The 19,900-nt window shown below is 46.7% G+C and overlaps 1 protein-coding gene across 4 annotated transcripts in view; it reads left to right on the forward strand.

Annotated features, from left to right (window-relative positions):
* The window catches only part of LOC116946465 (CUB and sushi domain-containing protein 3-like), a 692,643-nt gene that overhangs the window by 93,320 nt on the left and 579,423 nt on the right, over positions 1-19,900 (forward strand). The gene's annotated exons all lie outside the window — the stretch shown is intronic.

Below are 19,900 nucleotides of genomic sequence, written 5' to 3' on the forward strand. Positions count from 1 at the left end.
TTCGATAAGTTCGAAAGGCTGCCGCTCAAGCGGCCTGCAGGGCAGCATAAGGTGGCAGCCTGCAGGGCAGCACACGAGGTGGCAGCCTGCAGGGCAGCACAAGGTGGCAGCCTGCAGGGCAGCACACAAGGTGGCAGCCTGCAGGGCAGTACACAAGGTGGCAGCACACAAGGTGGCAGCCTGCAGGGCAGCACGAGGTGGCAGCCTGCAGGGCAGCACAAGGTGGCAGCCTGCAGGGCAGCACAAGGTGGCAGCCTGCAGGGCAGCACAAGGTGGCAGCCTGCAGGGCAGCACACAACGTGGCAGCCTGCAGGGCAGCACACAAGGTGGCAGCCTGCAGGGCAGCACACAAGGTGGCAGCCTGCAGGGCAGCACAAGGTGGCAGCCTGCAGGGCAGCACAAGGTGGCAGCCTGCAGGGCAGCACACAACGTGGCAGCCTGCAGGGCAGCACACAAGGTGGCAGCCTGCAGGGCAGCATAAGGTGGCAGCCTGCAGGGCAGCATAAGGTGGCAGCCTGCAGGGCAGCAGCACGAGGTGGCAGCCTGCAGGGCAGCACAAGGTGGCAGCCTGCAGGGCAGCATAAGGTGGCAGCCTGCAGGGCAGCACACAAGGTGGCAGCCTGCAGGGCAGCACAAGGTGGCAGCCTGCAGGGCAGCACACAAGGTGGCAGCCTGCAGGGCAGCACGAGGTGGCAGCCTGCAGGGCAGCACAAGGTGGCAGCCTGCAGCATTTTGCAGCAGCCGGATATCCGGTTATCCCGATTACCGACTTTCCCAAAAATTCAGGGGGGGCTAAGCCCCCCCCCCCCCAGCTCCCCCTGTGGCTCCGCCCCTGGTTAGAAGAAATTTAAAAAGGCTGCAAATATGGGCTCCAGATAAATGGGAGTCTCGTACAAGCTCACTAAACTATCTAAAAAAAATTACCAGGTAAGGCCTACTGAGCTATTTGATTATTTTTAAGAAGCAACCTGGCCACAAATGATAGGCCAATGAAGTGGCTTATCGTGTGGAAATGTATCGACGCCAAATACTCTTAACGCATGTTTCTAAATGCGGGGGGGGGGGGACCCGGAGAATAATCCACACAACCAAGGGGGGAACTTGCAAACTCCAAATATACAGCAGCAGGTGTCAGGGTGGGGATCGAGCCCACGACCTCATGTATATTGGGCGAGGTAGTTAACATCTGGCCACGCACCTGCTGAACACGTGCGTTGCAGGCGAGTTGTTATCAACGTTGGAACGGGGCCATCTCGTGGGACATAAAGTTGTGCAAAGCCCAAGATGGCCGGGAATAAAACTCCGACTGCTGGGTCCGTAGCTCAGCGCGCCAACCACTGGACCGTCCCTCCAGTGATTGTCAAACGACATAAATTACTGCAGACCATTTAAAATCCATAAGTTTGCTGTCCCTCCCTTCCCCCGACCCACCCCCCCCGGAGATTGCTAGCTTATAAATGGTATAAAGCTCACAAAGAGCTTTGTGCCGGGTAACCCTATTCCCTTCTCATTCAAACGGGGAAATTATATCGCAATGTCTCAGCCCGTGCCCCTGGAGGGAAGGAGAGGCGCTGATAATGTTTATCTTTCCCTTCACAAGTTAGATGTCTGATTTCATCTTCATTGATCCTGGATGCACCTCATTACTGCACGATAAAGCCATTCGCTATTCGATAGCCCTCATAATACCCTCTTTGCAACAATGGAGCAGCTGTTTATCTGAAAACGCACTGCCCGAGGTATGACTCCTGTTCGGCCTCCAGGTCTTTCCTGTGTATCACAGGGCCTTTGCTGCACGAGTGCTACGCACGCGTGTCATCCGGCGTGTCGTGTATCATGCATCACTTCAGGTTCGTGGTCACGATGCGGTACGCCAGACTGTATGCTCAAAATATGAAAAAAATCAAAATAGGTTTTAGCCTTTCTGGCAATAAAGCAGGTGTTAAGATGTTTAAAATCCCCAAATATAAATATTTTGCAAGGAATAAAGTCCACACGTTCTTGTGGTGAACATGCAAACAAACATGCTCTTGTTTTAATTTTGATTTAAATTTTGATGTAAAGCTTTCGTGACTTGCGAAAGGTTTCTGTTTGATGTTTGAACATCTTAACACCTGTTTTATTGCCAGAAAGGGTAAAACCTATTATTCTTATTGTATGCTCAAAATGTTTGTTCCAGGACTTTGAGCAGTTCTTTATCGGCGATTCAAGCTGTCATATATATATATCACTCAATACCTGTCATTCGCAAATACGAACTGCTTCTTTGCAAGTGACAGCACACTTGTATGTTGAACTTCTTTCACGCCGTATGTAGCCAACGGTGCTATTCGGAGGTGCTGGAGAAGGACAAAAAAAACTAAACACAAAAGGCAGATCTAGAGAAATTAGTTTTCAATTTAGATTTAAAAGTGCATAGCCCCGGTGGCTTCCTAATATCGGAAGAGCGGCCACAGAAGCGCGTCTGAATGCGCACGATACAGTGACCGTCTTTATACTACGTGACTTTACCGAATAGAACCAAAGAGTATGGATCCTTGCAGTCACGAAAGCTTCAAATCTAGAAGTGACCGTCTTTGTTCAATGGCCTCCCAAAAGCCACTGGGAGCAGGACCAGATTTTGCCTGATGATTTATGCTCCTCGGTTCAATTGCAGCAAGCATCACGCACATTTAAATCAACAAGCTGAAAGCAATCGACATTTAACGATCCAGTGCACGTTCTAACCTTCGTTATTTTCAGGTGTTTAAATCTACCCCCCCCCCCGCCCCGCCAATACAGAACTCCTCGTAAAACGACGAATTCCCAAAAAAGCAACACCCTCCAGACAATATGCATGCAGTCAGCCTCTGTGATGCGTTTCTTGGGTGGACATTCACAAAGTGCAATAAGAATGCTATGGACTTCAGAACTGGCTCAGAGTTGCGGTAGTTTTTTGAGAATACATTTGCAACGTTTTGACAGAGTTCACAATTTGAGTGCAAATATCCAGCCTCGGCCTTGATAGGTGATTACATCAGTAGCGTTCACTTGTGTATTACATCGTATTTGAAATTCTGGAAGGATTACTTGTTGGAATGACGACAATTTTATTAATATTCATCCTGTTTAGAATGTTTGTCATGTTTTGAGATACATTGCAAACTTTGCGGAAGCACGGATGTGACATGAAAGGAAAATTGCGAGGAAATCGTGAATACCGGGAGAGTCTTTGTAGACCAATCAAACATTCACACAGCACGGCACTTGCATTTTACTCAATTTCGGAATGTTATAGCGTACCACCGTTTTGAAACGTGAGCCTTAACTCGCAGAGGAACTGAAACAAACATTGGTAAAACAAACTCAACTCAGATTGTTTTTTTAAAGTAATAATCATGAAAAAAGTTCCCACAGTGGAACTGCTCACCCGAGCTATGAATGCCCCGAGAGTGGCGTTGTCTTTGTGCTGCTCGCCTTTTGGCGTCCTCTGGTCGAACACCTTGACACTAGGCTCTAAAGAAAGCTGTCTCTGGTGTGGACCACTCAGTTTCAAAGGCAATGCATATATTATTAGATAACGTTTTTTTGTTTGCATGTTCACCACAAGTACGCGTGATTAATGCAGATGGGATTCCTTGCAAAAAGTTTTTGTTTGGTGTTTTAACATCTTAGCACATGTTTTATACGCCAATAGGTCTACCCTTTCCCTTGGTGCATCTGAGTGAAAGGGGCCTCGATGCACGAGGATGATACCTACCTTCGTGCAGACATTAATATATCCACCTGAGGGGCGAGGCTTTTACCTTTCACTTCAGAGTTGAGATTGCATCGATTGGTCAACAAGAGGATGGATCCACGGACACTGGAGCTTGCTCTATAATTAGTGCATCGGTAATGCCGCCGTTATTTATTTAGTAATGAACACTGCAATCGGGCGGAGCGGTGGTACTGCAGCGTTCGCGTTCTGCACCGTGAACCTGGAGACCCGAGTTTCATTCCTGGCCATGGCTAACATCAGAGGTGACCAGAATCTTCACAGCCAAGGGCCTCACCACATTCACAAGCTAACAATGACCATGGTGGTGAAGCATGGTCATAAAAACCCCAAGACTGACACGGCATGGAAAGACCTTCAGACATTGTTAGATTGACACTGGCTGTAAGAAACATATTTTTAAAAAAATATTTTACTCATAATTGAGTGTGTTTAATTATTTAATCACAATTAATAGGACTTGTATGCCTATATCCCAACTAGCGTCTTTGCCCATCCTAGGATGGAAGCTGCAATATTTACGAAAAATGTTTGCACAGTATAATTGTATCTTGTGTAAATTTAATGGCAGTGAATCTTGCACAAGAGTATGTCGTCAAACACTTAACTGCGTTTCACCGTAGCACTGTATTAATGGCAGTGAATCTGTGAATCTGGCACAAAAACTCCGTCATAAAACACTTCACTTCATGTCACTGTAGCACTGTATATAAGTGACCTTCAGTTTATTAAAACTCACTGCTCTGATACTTTATTCTCTTCTGCTTTCGGTCGCTGTGGTTGAAATAGATTGGAAATCGATACAATGTCTGGAAAACCACCGAGAAATGTCTATCTTACCATCATGTAGAAGCATAAATTAGACTTACCTTTTGTCTCAAGTGGTGAAGAAATACATAAAGACACCAATCCACTTTGTTGCTGCGTAGAATTATTTATTAGATTCACGTTCAATAAAGAAACGTCGAACTTAAAGCGAATTTGCGAAAAGTAAATGTTTTTCCGCTCGGGCCTTCTTCTGCGTGAGTATAAAAATCCAGCCGCTCATGAATATTCATGAGGGGGGTGCGGCTAGTGGAGTGACGTCACACGCGGCACACAGATATTCTTGGCTCATTATAGTAGTAATGATGTGCCCAGTCTCATCAAGAAGCTTAACAGACGTTGAGTGTGGCTCGATGGGTGACTATCGTGGAATGTAATAGGGTGCTATAGGCTGCAGCTGTGGGCAGCAGAAGGCAGCGCACAGCAGCATTGTTGTACTGTTCCATGCTCGTCTGGTGAGGTATGGTCAAAACATCTCCATGTAATAATCCCCTAAGCCGCAGAGGAGAGGACCTCAGCCAGCAGTGGATTGACAAAGGGGCTGTACACGTGTATGTACATTGTGGCTTAAACCTGGCAAACAAATCAATGCGGCTGTAAGCGGCACTCTAGGGAGAGCAAGTCTGAAAGCAGTTGAAGGGTTACGAATGTACGTACGTGTATTGAAGCCAACCATGCTCATCAGAAGTGCAGTGTTGAGTCTGTGGGCAGTGTTAGTCTGTGGGCAGTATTAGTCTATGGGTAGTGTTGAGTCTGTGGGCAGTGTTAGTCTATGGGTAGTGTTAGTCTGTGGGCAGTGTTAGTCTATTAGCAGTGTTGAGTGTGTGGGTAGTGTTAGTCTATGGGTAGTGTTAGTCTATGGGCAGTGTTAGTCTATGGGTAGTGTTAGTCTATGGGTAGTGTTAGTCTATGGGTAGTGTTAGTCTATGGGTAGTGTTGAGTCTGTGGGCAGTGTTAGTCTGTGGGCAGTGTTAGTCTATGGGTAGTGTTAGTCTATGGGTAGTGTTAGTCTATGGGCAGTGTTAGTCTATGGGTAGTGTTAGTCTATGGGTAGTGTTAGTCTATGGGTAGTGTTAGTCTATGGGTAGTGTTAGTCTATGGGTAGTGTTGAGTCTGTGGGCAGTGTTAGTCTGTGGGCAGTGTTAGTCTATGGGTAGTGTTAGTCTATGGGTAGTGTTAGTCTATGGGTAGTGTTAGTCTATGGGTAGTGTTGAGTCTGTGGGCAGTGTTAGTCTGTGGGCAGTGTTAGTCTGTGGGTAGTGTTAGTATATGGGTAGTGTTAGTATATGGTCAGTGTTAGTCTATGGGTAGTGTTAGTCTATGGGTAGTGTTAGTCTATGGGTAGTGTTAGTCTATGGGTAGTGTTAGTCTGTGGGCAGTGTTAGTCTATGGGAAGTGTTAGTCTATGGGAAGTGTTAGTCTATGAGAAGTGTTAGTCTATGGGTAGTGTTAGTCTATGGGTAGTGTTAGTCTATGGGTAGTGTTAGTCTGTGGGCAGTGTTAGTCTATGGGAAGTGTTAGTCTATGGGTAGTGTTAGTCTATGGGTAGTGTTAGTCTATGGGTAGTGTTAGTCTATGGGTAGTGTTAGTCTATGGGTAGTGTTAGTCTATGGGTAGTGTTAGTCTATGGGAAGTGTTAGTCTGTGGGTAGTGTTAGTCTGTGGGCAGTGTTAGTCTATGAGTAGTGTTAGTCTATGGGTAGTGTTAGTCTATGGGTAGTGTTAGTCTATGGGTAGTGTTAGTCTATGGGTAGTGTTAGTCTATGGTGCAGTGTGAGTCTATGGGTAGTGTTGAGTCTATGAGTAGTGTTAGTCTATGGGTAGTGTTAGTCTATGAGTAGTGTTAGTCTGTGGGCAGTGTTAGTCTATGGGAAGTGTTAGTCTATGGGTAGTGTTAGTCTATGGGAAGTGTTAGTCTAAAGGTAGTGTTAGTCTGTGGGCAGTGTTAGTCTGTGGGCAGTGTTAGTCTATGGGAAGTGTTAGTCTATGGGTAGTGTTAGTCTATGAGTAGTGTTAGTCTGTGGGCAGCGTTAGTCTGTGGCAGTGGTTCTTAACCTTGTTGGAGGTACCGAACCCCACCAGTTTCATATGCGCATTCACCGAACCCCTCTTTAGTGAAAAATAAAATGTGATTTTTTTCAAATTCAAGACATAGATATGTTTTTTACTGGTACACAAAATGAGCCGTGCATGAACATTACCTTGTTCAAAGAATAAAACCAACACAATGCATAAACTCACAACAAATTACATACCTGGAAATCAATGTGACTTCTGCTGTTGCCTTTGAGAGATCAGTTCAGATATGCGTGGCTTCACCTTGGCAAGTGCCACGCTCATGTCATTTTCACAGCAAAGTCTGTTCCTTTTCTTCGTTTTTATGTCCAGCATCCTCGAAAAGGATTGCTCACAAAGATATGTTGTAACAAATGGTATAAAAAAATCCAGGGCTTTCTTAGCAATAACTGGATACTTGTTCATTTGTCGACACCAAAACGTTGAGAGCGTTGTTGTTCTGAAGAGTTGCTGTTGAACCTGGCTCTGCTGAATTTCAATGATTTCGTCGAGGAATTCATCATTGACATCTGCTGTTTCAACAGCAAACGTGAACGGCTGTCTCACCCATGCTGGATATGACTCTCTTGTAGGGAAATATCCGTCGAGAGACTTTGCAAGCTCATCTAAGTGCGTGGCAATTGTTTGCTTCAGTTCCGTGGATACAGAAATATCTCCGATTCCAGACACATCTTCGATCTTACTTGCACAGTCGTCCAGAAGCGGGAAGTTTGCGAAGTTATTGTTCTCTGTTCGTCGTTTCCATAACGGTAGCTTTTTTTGAAAAGCCTTCAGGTGTTCTTCCGCTTCCATGATATTGACTCCACCACCCTGCATCTGCTGATTGAGATGATTGAGAGCTGCGAATATATCAGCCATGTACGCTAAAATGAGAATGAACTCAGGATTTTTGAAGCAATCTGCATGGCAGTGTTGGTGCTCTTGCAAAAACAGGGCTAATTCCACACGCATGGCAAAAACACGATTCAGCACCTGTCCCCGGGATAACCACCGAATATTAGAATGGAGCAGAAGTACCTCAAATTCAGAGCCCATTTCTTTACACAGCTCACTGAAGATGCGGTGCCTCAGAGCACTTTTTCGCACATAGTTCACACATTCCACCACAGTTTTTAATACTTCTGTCATTTTTGGAGGTAAGGTTTTTGTTGCCAACGCATGCCTGTGCAGAATACAATGCGTCACAATGATGTGTGGTGCATCGGCCTTTACTAGCGCACCAAAACCAGACTTTCTTCCCAGCATGACTGGAGCTCCGTCCGTACAAACTGCAGAAACCATATCCCATGAAAGATTGTTGTCTCTGAAGAAGTCATCCACAAGCTTCTTCACATCGGCTGCCTTCGTTGTTGTTGTAAGAGGCTTACAAAATAAAAACTCTTCTTTTATCATGTCGTCTTTCACATAGCGTACAAAAACAGCAAGCTGGCTTAGATCAGAAACGTCTGTGGTTTCGTCGAGTTGAAGGCTGAATTTTGCCGGGCTTGAAATCAGATCCGCGACTACTTGAGCCAAGATGTCTTTACTCATGTCTTCTATTCTGTCACTGACGGTGTCATTTGAAAGGGGAATTTGGGATAATTTACCTTCGGCCGCTGTTCCGAGTATCAGATTCGCCATCTTTAATGCAGCTGGTTTCACAAGTGTTTCACCAATGGTGTGTGGCTTGCCCTGCTTTGCGATCAGGTAAGCAACTTCGTACGATGCTGTCAGGATCGGTTTTTTAACAGGTACAAATCCAAGAGCAGGCAGAGTGGCCCTTTCATCGAATCTGGCTCTCTTCACCCTGAATTCAGCAAGTGTTGTGTTCTTGTATTCCCCGTCTCCATGCAGCTTCAAGAAGTGTTCCTTTAGTTTTGCCGGTGCAAGACTAGAGTTGCTCAACTTGCCGTTGCAAATCATGCAGATAGGACGCTCACTCCCATCACGTTCCGTGATACATGAGCATCCATGTTGTACATATTCGTCCGACCACTTTCTTCTTTTGCCCGACATAGTTAGTATGGATAAAATATTAAAGAAATCACACGACGTACGACAACAACAGTCACACGTTGACTACTGAGTACGCACTAAATTCCCCGCAGCGCTGATTGGCCAAGCAGTGTAGCATGATCATCTGCAGCCAGTGATGGCCAAGCGGGCCGTGTGTGTCATCACAAATTTACACAATAATTCAAGTGTGTCCGGACCTCCGTGGCGGGGGCTCTGCCGAGCCCCTGAGATCGACTCACCGAACCCCTGGGGTTCGATCGAACCCAGGTTAAGAACCACTGGTCTGTGGGCCATACGTACGTTCAACTTCTTTCGCAACCGTACATTGCCAATCGCGCGAACCGGTGGCGTGGAACCTGTGTGGGCGATGATGGGTGCTGGTGGACAGGGGCGATGGAAGGGGGTGGGGGGAGGGGCAGGAGAGACACTGCCAGTTATTTCTCCTCCTTGCTCCCCCCTCCCATTAACAAGGGTCTGAGAGACCCCCGCTTGAGACGTGATGGTGCCACCCACTCATCCGGGGTCGGCATCCAGTGACTGACATTTGGCAATGTCGGTCACATCCATAATAGGTGGGGGGGGGGGGGGGGTTAGATCGCGTAAAAATAAATGTGTCGTTTACCCACCGCCTAGTGGCACAGCCAATTTGTATGGTTTGTCGGAGAAGATAATGGAAGGAGGTGTTACACGCTGCCAACTCTGGGGCACTAGGCAAACAGAACTTGCCACAATGGTCTATATAGGCTACAGGGGAATCTCTGCCCTTAATGATTGTGTGACGGAGGTCACAAGCCCCTAAGGCATGATGATCAAGATTGAAAACGAATTTCTTCATAATTGATTTTTCTGTTTAGTTTGTTGTCCTTCACCCGCACCTTCGTTTCTCGAGTTTGTCTACGTGCAGTGCAAAATAAGTTCAACACACCTACAGGGACTCCTCTACCTACGAACATTCGACTTACAAACTTTCAGAGATACGAACAAACCTGTCCGTATGTCCAGTTGCCTGTTCGGACCGAGAGTCGGGGTCGGCATCCAGTGACTGAAATTTGCCAATGTCGGCCACATGGAGCATAAAGAATGTTATCCATAATAGATGAGGTGTTTCTTTGTTAGATCGCGTTAATATAAACGTGGCGTTAAACCCGCCACCAACGCGAAACAGCGAATTCGTAGTAAGGTTTGTCACGTAAACAAAAGTGCCAAATAGTAACCAATTCAGCACAGCGGTGCGTTGGAGAGTAAATCCACAACATCCACAATTCGGGAATGTTTGTTTATGTCGTGCTGTATTCGTTGACATCATCTCGCGCTTTGACCACTCCATGCTAAGGGCTCCCCTGGGCTGGATTGCAGCAGCAGAGCACCGGAATGCTTGAGGTGAGATTTGATCGCAATGAGCTTTGAATTGCCGAGGCATTTAAAGTGCCCTGTAGATACAAACCCTGAAATCCTTAAAACACTGATGCAATCACAGCCGCGATGTATTCAAAATTTCTTGATAATTAAAATTATTTAAATGTTACAAAACTACTGCACGAATCAAGCTGGCATTGCCCCAGCTACGTATGAAACTGAGTCCAACATTATAGCCTTTCCTTCAACATCTGTTTAGGCGTTATCTGTGAATGCATTTTCTTCCCAGCTTTACGAATAATAGCATGCACTCCTCACTTCGCCGATTTTGTTGCTGTTACGTTGCTTGTAATATTGTATCAGGACACAATCACACGATGCGTGTGTACAACAATGTTACTTAACATCGTCTCTAGGCACGTCATTCCACTCTTCTTCAGATGTCATAATAAAAAATATATAACAGCCCCGGTGGTTGCTCCGGTTTCACTTCCGGTGCTGTTTACCAGACACTCGCTGGGATATCTTCTGCGCGTGCCATCTACCCGGCTGCTTGCTGCTGCTGCTCGCTTGGCTCCCGCGTGTGTGCCATCTCCACGTCTTCTTGCTGTGCTGGCTCGTGTTTCTCTCGCCTAGGGCCCTCATGCTGTGCGGCCTTCTGTCACCCAATTCCCAGGCTGCGCTGACTCTGCGCGCATCACCTGTGTCCGTCTCCGTGGCTGCTCGTACGAGATTTTGTTTCCGTTATGAACTCAACTTTCTTGTTCCATCCTAAATAAGGATGCCTTAATCTGGTAATTCCAACACCAAATAAGGCATCCTTCCTCGGAAATACACCAAGCGAGACGGGGTTAGCCTAGGAGTCTCAAACAAAGGTAAAACATTTTTGTTTTAACAAACCCACGTCTGAGACAATGACACGTCTGATACAATGACATGTCTGGAAGCCGTCCTATTGTTCACAGGACACGTTGATTAGAGCTGTTACCGAGAGATGGAAAATCAAGATTTATGACCGGAGCAAACATTGTGGAAGTATTTTCTTTAAAGCTTCATCACTTAGGACATTTGATCAGAGTCAATTACACTCGTTTTATCGACAGATTATTTTTTTAACACTGTCACCTATTTATAGATACACCACATTTCTAATGACCCTCTTCTCAAGAGGTGATTGAATATTGCGAAAGTGTTAAAATATTTAGTCAGCGCATTGAGATTGATGGAAGACGCTGAGAGCCTTCAGATTAAATATTTCTCCATGTTCCATTGTTTTTGTCCTACTCTATTCGTGAAGTATCTACAAATTAATCACCCTGTGGATTATGATCTGTCGGAATCACAGGGATTGATCGTGAATGTCAAATTGCACTGTTCATCTGAATACATTCCGCCACATCTAGAGTGTGTGCTACAGTGCGCACGTTCTAGACCAGGGGTGGGGAACCTTTTGTATGCCAGGGGCCATTTGGATATTTATATTACATCATTCGCGGGCCATACAAAATCATCAACTTAAAAATAAGCCCGTTATATTTGGTTAAACATTTAATTAACTCACCCCTAATGCGATGGCTGGAACTGCTTCTCTTTGGTGAGGCGTGTGATGATGTTAGCTGGTGTTGATGATGTTGCTACTCGCGACTGCTTTTTCAGGTTTGCCAGAGACCAAATGATTTCGGGGGCTTCATACGGCCCGCGGGCCGGACGTTCCCCACCCCTGTCCTAGACTATTACTACTGACTATTTTTATTTTACCAAGAAAGGCCCACGAAGCTATACACCTCGTTTTCAGAAGTGACCTGGCCACAAATCGTAGCTCAACGAAGTGGCTTATAGTCACGTGGAAATGTATAGCAGCCAAATACTCTGAACGTACGTTCATTCTAAACGTGGAGAGAAAACCCGAAGGATCCGGGGGAAAATCCACGCGACCACGGGGAGTAAGTAAGTACTTTAGTTATTGTGCACTCTTATGAGTCCAGTCCATCACGAGTGCGCATTGATCACACGTTGAAGTAGGCTCTTTTGAAACAACAACTTTTGATTTAAAGCTTTCGTGACTGCAGGGATTCATATTCTTGGTTCTTTCGGTAAAGTCGCGTAGAAGGGAAACAATAAAATACTAAAAATATAAAACGATACAATTCTCACGACGTTTCGACTGCAGCACAAACAGTCATCATCAGGTGTGAAAACCACAGCAAAAACATTTGAAAAAAGTGGCGGGGTTTTTTTTACGTTAACTGCCAAATCGCTCTCCGTGGTGCTAACGTAAAAAAAAACACCACTTTTTTCAAATTTTCTTGCTGTGGTTTTCACACCTGATGATGATTGCTTGTGTTGCAGTCGAAACGTCGTGATAATTTTATTGTTTTATATTTTTATTATTTTATTGTTTCCCTTCTACGTGACTTTACCGAAAGAACCAAGAATATAACAACAACAACGTTTAGAGTTTGCCACAGAACTGGCTCAGACTCAGGGATGGATCCTGAACACGAGCTGGTAGCTTGTGCCAGGTCTCTGGGCCGGAGACCCCGAAACTGCGCTGGCCGCACGCGAGGTTTACACGCGGCGGGTACAGCAGCAGGTCGCCGCAAGCCGCGGATCGGAGTCGGAGTCGACCTGGGTCTGTCGAAGCTGGTGCTCACTGATCGGCGAGATAGGATTGAGCAGATTGACGGAGACTCTTGAAGACGAGTAGGCAAAGTTTGTGCACAATCCTGAACTTGATAGGTAGCCAGTGAAGCGCATCATGTATCAAACTCGTGGTCGGATCATATTTCGATTTCCTAACTATCAGGCGAGTTGCAGCATTCGACGCCGACTGGAGTGGCCGCGGGTGAACGGAGCTGACCCGGCCGAAGACGCTGCTGCAGCAGTCCACGCTGCTGCAGCAGTCCACGCTGTTGCAGCAGTCCACGCTGTTGCAGCAGTCCACGCTGCTGCAGCAGTCCACGCTGTTGCAGCAGTCCACGCTGCTGCAGCAGTCCACGCTGTTGCAGCAGTCCACGCTGTTGCAGCAGTCCACGCGGCTGATGATAAAATGCGTGGACGAGCATCCTCGCAGTCTCCACGGTCAGAGAGCACGACGAACTGCGTGCACCGCGCAGTCAGGCGCCTGGTGTGAGTGTGCGAATGTCAGTTCGCTATCGACAAGGACACCAAGGCAACGTTGCCCTGTCCGACACTGGGATGTCACAGCCATCTTTGTGGATAGACTCACGGTTGACTCCAGTAAGCTGATGGTGGGTCCCAAGCACGATGAAGGTTAGGTTCAGAAGGTTTGATGTCATCCGGTTCTTTACGTCGCTGATACTCAATGTGAGTCGTGGAACATGTGAGACGCACGAGTCAGCTTTCGTATGGAAGTAAATTTGTGGCCGTCAGCATGTGAATGCACGCCGATACTATGACGACGGGCGATGCCGATGAGTAAAGGAGGAAGAGCACCGGGCCACTTCCCTGTGGCACACCGCACGTCGCCGATGACCTGCGTGACCGGTCACCGGCAAAGCTGACTCCTTGTGGCCAACCTGTAATGAAGGACTCAATCCATGAAAGCACGGTACCTTGTATACCATAAGCAGTTCGAAGGCGGCTGACTGAGATGTTATGATCAACCGTGCCAAACGCTGATGCATGCGTTTAGCACGGTTGATCATAACATCTCAGAGAGCAGGGCCGGGAGCGAACCCATGACATCCTGTAAATACGCCAGTAGGGGCCACAGTGGACAAGGTGAGGGCAGGAACGCCCCCACGGCTCCAGGTTCCCCGAGTGGAGATGGGGGCACTCACCACGGGAGTGAGCGGGCAGTCCAGTGAGCATGTGGTAGGCATGACGAGCCGCTCTGTGTTATTCACCAAAGCCGCTTCATTGTCAAAGGTGGACATTGGATAAATAATCTATACCTACTTGGGCCTTCTAGAATGCGGATTCCACACGGTGAGCCCTTTTTTGTCAATCCATTGCTGGACGAGGGCCTTCTCACGCCACGAGGATTGTGGGTGGTTATTCGTTTCTACGTCACGACACTAACCAGAGCGGGTTGGCGAAGGCGGGGAGCGGAGATGCGCGAGCATAGAAGTACAGTACAACAATGGCTGTTTCTAGATTTGAAGCTTTTGTGACTGCAAGGATTCACACTCTTTGGTTTTTTTCGGTAAAGTCACGTAGGTAAAATAAAATTTAAAGTAAAGCAACTAAATTAAATCACGACGTTTCGGAGGCAACACAAGCTTCCGTCTTCAGGTGGAACAGTCACAGCAGGATAGCTGCATCTGTTCCACCTGAAGACGGAAGCTTGTGTTGCCTCCTACCTATTAATTTAGTTGTTTTATTTTAAATTTTATTTTACCAACGTGACTTTACCGAAACAACCAAAGAGTAACAATGGCTGTGTCTGCGCTGCCCTCTGCTGCCCACCACGTTGCCCGGCATACCCTGTGACAACCTGTTTGTGCATCGTGGTCACCCATCCACGTGCGATCCATGCACCCTTCCTGCTAAGGCACATTGCAGATCATGTAGTTATAGGCGGAATACGACTTACCATGCTAGACATGTAATGATAAATCACTTTTATACCACAATCTTCATCTAAAAATCCACTCCAATGTTCCTCCACGGTATGAATATTCTTGACAAAAAATATTCCACATTACTCTCCACTGCCAGTTATGCAAATTCACTCAATTAATGCATTCAACCACTGGCCAGGCACACTCATAAACTGTGCTTGGGTTGAGCCATGTTATTGTGGCATAAATTGAAACTGGACATGGAATTGCACGAGAAAAGTTTTAATGGAAGATAGTTTCAGATTTGACAAAAGCTATGTCACGGTGCCAGGCTGATGAGATGTCTGGGCTGCCAAGAGATAAGAGGCCACTCAGTGCATTGCTCACGAAGGTTGATATGGTGCGATGAGTTCAGCGAGATGTACAGGAGCGAGGCCACGGGTTGCCGTAAACATTATCTTGACGATTTTAAAATTGATTTGTGCTTTCACTGAAGTACAATGCAACAACTGGTTCCGAAGAGGAACTATGTGTTGATATGTATTGCCTCTTAAACTTAACTGAGCGGCGTCATTTTTTTTAAGAAGCTCCAATTGTTGGAGTATCCAAGTTAGGACGACCGAAACAAATGAACGCCACTGCAGTGAGCCTAAGGCAGGTGTCATGACAAATGCCCTAACGGGCATTTCCGTGTTTGCTTCGTCAACCCAAAGTGGTTAGTTCATAATAAAGGCTTTTGGGGTACGTAACCCAAAAGTGTTTTGGGATTAAAGATTTTGGGTAAAAAAAAAAAACACCCAACAACTTTATCATGAATAATATTGGTCGCGAAAGGCTACGTGTCAAAGTGGTTAATGTCAGATGGAAAGTGTGAACCGTACACGTCTGCAGTGGGGGGGGGGGGGGTTCAAGGACGAGAGATAATGGCGTCTTAACGAGACGCTCGGGTGGCGCGCGAATTGTTTTGGATAAACAGCACAATCACGAACGGCCGCCAGCACAATCACGGGGCATTTCGCGGCGCAATTGGGACCCGACATAATTAGGGTCGTTATTTTCTTCGTATTCTTCTTCGTCTTCTCATAATTGATCAATTGAAACTCCCTATTCGTGAGCATCGCACAGAGAAATTCTGATTAATGGAGCCACAGAAACATCCCCATTTCCACCGAATAGTAGGGGCATGATTCACGAACGGAGAGATTTATGGCCGCGTGGAGTTGCATCGGTAGGAAACCCTTCTTATTCTTCTGCCCCAAGTTATATTGAAGACATTGGGTTGTAACATCCCCCCAGAGCAATTGGATGCAGTCCAAATTCGCTCTGGAAATTGGGGTTGGGGCACAAACAAAGCCCCCCCCACCCCCCCGGCACGTGCACGCGGGCGCCAGTGGCGCGGACGCCTCGCGCTTGGTACCTCTCCACTGTGACCGTTTGCAGGGCCTGAGCCCGAACAAAACCCGTGACATTCTGGCCTCACGTGGGGACAACTTGAACGTCGACTCGGGACCAGACGGGGCCAGGGTGCGGGGGGCTACAATGTTGGTCCCGCGTTGCAATCGCTCGGTGAACTGGCTGACGACAGCCGTGTGGCTCGGCTTCTGCGGCGCACAAACAACCTGGCACGTGCTGAGACATGGCAGGCTGGCTCAGCATTACCCCAGGCACTGCTCTTGTTGTGCACTGAAAAAAGAGGTTCCATGAGTGAAGCGGTGGACGTAATCTCTGCCCATGGATGGGGCTAAACAATCAGGCCCTGGTCTGTTGTCAGCAATAGGCCGATATTAGGAAGCTACTGGAGCTATGCACTTTTAAATCTAGATTGAAAACTCATTCCTTTAAAACGTATTTTTGTGTTTGGTTTGTTGCCCTTCTCCAGCACCTCAGTTTAGCACGGTTGGTGCGAAATAAATTCAGCATACGTACAGGCCTGGACTAAATTATAGTTTCAGGGACTCCTCTACCTACGAACATTTGACTTACGAACTTTCAGAGATACGAACAAACCTGTCCCATTGTCCAGTTGCCTGTTCGGACTAAGAGTCATAAATTCAACCACCGCGCAATAGATGGCGGTGGTGGTATCTACATCTGCAGAACATGAAGAACTAGTGGCATATACAGGAGATTATACACCTTTTAAAGACATTACCCGTGTTTAGTGTACAACATGTTTGGAATCGACAGGAGTAAAGTTGTACATAGGAAGAAATCGACTTACGCACAGACCTCCACAACCTAACTCGTTCGTAAGCAGAGGAGTCCCTGCATAATTACAACAGCATTGTTACAATTCCACTGCGATTGAAAATGAATGACACAATTTCGATTGTGTTTGACCCGAGGTCTGGTCGGCAACTCTTACGTCACACAAATGCCACTAACCGCAGGCTTGTCACTTGACAGGGAGCAAAACGTTCTGCCGCCGTTTTGAGTGTTTCCCATCGTCTGTGTGGGGCTTGGCGATTGGGCATCGACGGCAGGAGCTGATGCAGCAGCAATACGTCACGTGACTGATTGATCATGGGACATTAATTTCGCTTTAATCAGGATTATTGGATATAGAGGTGACTGACTCGTTAAGACAACTTTAACTCGTGAACAAATTGCTGTAGCCGTAATTGGTTAATTGGTGTTGTGGAACATCAAACACGGTCTTCGTTGAAGCTAGATAATCTGCATTGCCAATGGGAGTGTTTCCTTGTAACGTGGCGTCGCTGATGAGGCACGTGCCTTTCGAATGTGGCTGTGGCTGGAAAAGTGACAACTTTTATTGACCAATGAACTCATTGGCCGCATAGATGCCATTTATTTTCTCGATGCCTTGATCTGTGGAAGTGGGGCAACATATTCGCCGAAATAATCGTTTTAAATCCCTGGAAAGTACATTGGAATACCATATTGAATAGCTGTCCGTTACACCGCGGGTTTATCAATAGCAGACGCATCGAACACCCCCCCCCCCGTTGCAGTCTGCATTTTCACTGCCGCACAACATTGTGTTCTGATTGAACGTGTCTCGCAAAACACAGCAGCTTCGCGGTGCGTGGCAGCGACCTCGGGATCTTGAGCCACAGCTGAGACGGCACCTCAAGATGTGAAAATCTGGACAAAGAAAAATAGAGTTTGCACATGCGGCAGCAGCTTTCCGTGGTGTTTGATTCTCATCCAAGCCGATCAATAACCGTAACGTACGTGACTTGAGTTGTAACTCAAACATGAAGGACTTGCTGAAGATGGCAAACTCATAATTTATTGAGCGCTTTCTTTGGCTTTGGCTTTCGGTTTGAGGCAAAATTGCTTGTGGAATTTTTTTTAACAAATAAGCCCGTTTAACGAGCACTCTGGATGTTCGCTGTCCTGCAGCTCGCTCCGCTTTAGCACGATATCTCGAAGGCAGGGTGGTGGGGGAGGGGCTAGCGGGGGTGGGGGGGTAGGACATGTGGAGATTTTAATTACCTCCCCAAAAAAAGACACTTTGTTGAATAATAAACTATTATGATGTTTTAAATCTATCTTCAAAGTATCTGTCGTTTTGAACAATCGCAGTTCAACTCTGTGTCGCCACCGCTGCCGCCGCCGCTGCTGCTGCTGGAAAAAAAAAGCACGGAAAAAAATCTCCATCAGAAATGTTTGGTTCAGGATTTGGTGTAAAAATGTTTTCGTACAACTCGACTCGCGAAGCGACGCGCCAGGCCTCGCAGGGCCCCGTTGGCGGCTTCCCCCTCCCGCTGACGGCCTCCTGCACCACGCCATGGGCCGACAAGTCTGCCACGTGCTCGCTTTACAATTCACGACGAGTACGTGTATATGTGCAATCCTTGTACACAGAGTTATTAGTGGATGGCTCACGAGGGATTAAATATTTAGTATTGTATGATTTACATGCAGCAAATTACTATTTACATAACCTCTGAGCGCCATTAGTTGAGCTTCCTGGGTCATAAATTAATCACTATCCGTTCCGTATCTCCACGTAAAAATAAATGATCTTTTGGTCAGTCGGCCTCTTGGCCCTCGGGATGAATGTTAACCAGGAGCATTTGTTTAAACTCGGGATGGGACATGTGAAGAAAATCATCGATATTTTAAATGGAAATCCCGGGTGTCGTTGCGATGTTTTTGCAATGAAAGATTCCTGTAGGAGCCAGGTGGATTGTTACAGCACAGGGCAGTGAGATCCGCGAATGGTTGGGGAAGCATTCATGTAGCAGTGGATTGATCATGGTTGATGGTGATGGCGATCCCCGACCCGCCTTCACTGCCGCCGCCGCCGCCGTGCTGAAATTCGGCCTTAGAAGAATGTTTCCTTCCGCCTAAGACAACCCCATTTTTTTATTTTTTGCAAATTAGAGGTTTCCGCGAATACATTTCGCAATGTAATGGATTTTTTTTGGTTTTCTTCAAACAACAACCGACGAGCTGCTTATTTTAGACACAACAATGTTCTACCTGAACTTGGCTTAATGGTGCGGCTTTATATTATGAAAACCGCAAATGAATGGGAATAAAACATGACAACAATAAAAATATAAAACATGACAACAATAACAACAACGCGATCCAAAAGACGCACGACACTAAAGGAAAATAAATAGATTCATGAAATTATTATAGAAAAATGGAAATGAAAAGTAATTTGATTCAGGCTAGAGACTCACTATTGACATGGGTGCAATATTTTAATAAATCATCTTACTGTCAGTAAAATAAAGAAGCAATCTCAAGGGATTATGTTGATCGCGGTGGTGTCGATGCTCGGGGCTGAATCTTTGGCACCGGTAAATTATTTTCCATGCATCTCCTCTTTTAAGAACTACTCCGTACGGCCTCGCGAATACTCCACCTGCAAACTACAAGCACGCCTGCCACGACGATCGTGCTCGAGATTCGCAGGTTGTTCACAATGTTGAGCATCTGACGACTATGCGACTGATTCTCGCATTCCGTTGTTGTTTACCCCGAAAATAATTCGCGCAGCCCTGTTTATTGCAGTGCTGTGTCCTGGCAGCTGCTGTCGGTGGTTCGGGTCTCGTGTAAGGGTCATCAGATTTGTCATTAGCCTCCCATTGCTGCTACCACAAACTCATTTCGTAACCCCTTCCCAAAAGTGGACTCGCCCGTGGCTGCTACGTGACGACAGTTCAATGTCTCTGTGCACGGATCACTCGGTCGCCACGATGGTGAGATGTTAACTACGTCGCCTGGTATACAGGATGTCGTGCGTTCGATCCCGACTCTGACGCCTGCTGCTGTATATTTGGAGTTTGCGTGTCTCTCTCTCATCATCATCACGGTGGCTATGAGACGTTAACTACCTCACCTGGTATACAGGAGGTCGTGCGTTCGATCCCGACTCTGACGCC

This window comes from Petromyzon marinus, chromosome 27 (assembly GCF_048934315.1).
Source record: "Petromyzon marinus isolate PM22_M1 ecotype Great Lakes invasive population chromosome 27, UKy_Petmar_22M1.pri1.0, whole genome shotgun sequence".
NCBI classification, from domain to species: domain Eukaryota; kingdom Metazoa; phylum Chordata; class Hyperoartia; order Petromyzontiformes; family Petromyzontidae; genus Petromyzon; species Petromyzon marinus.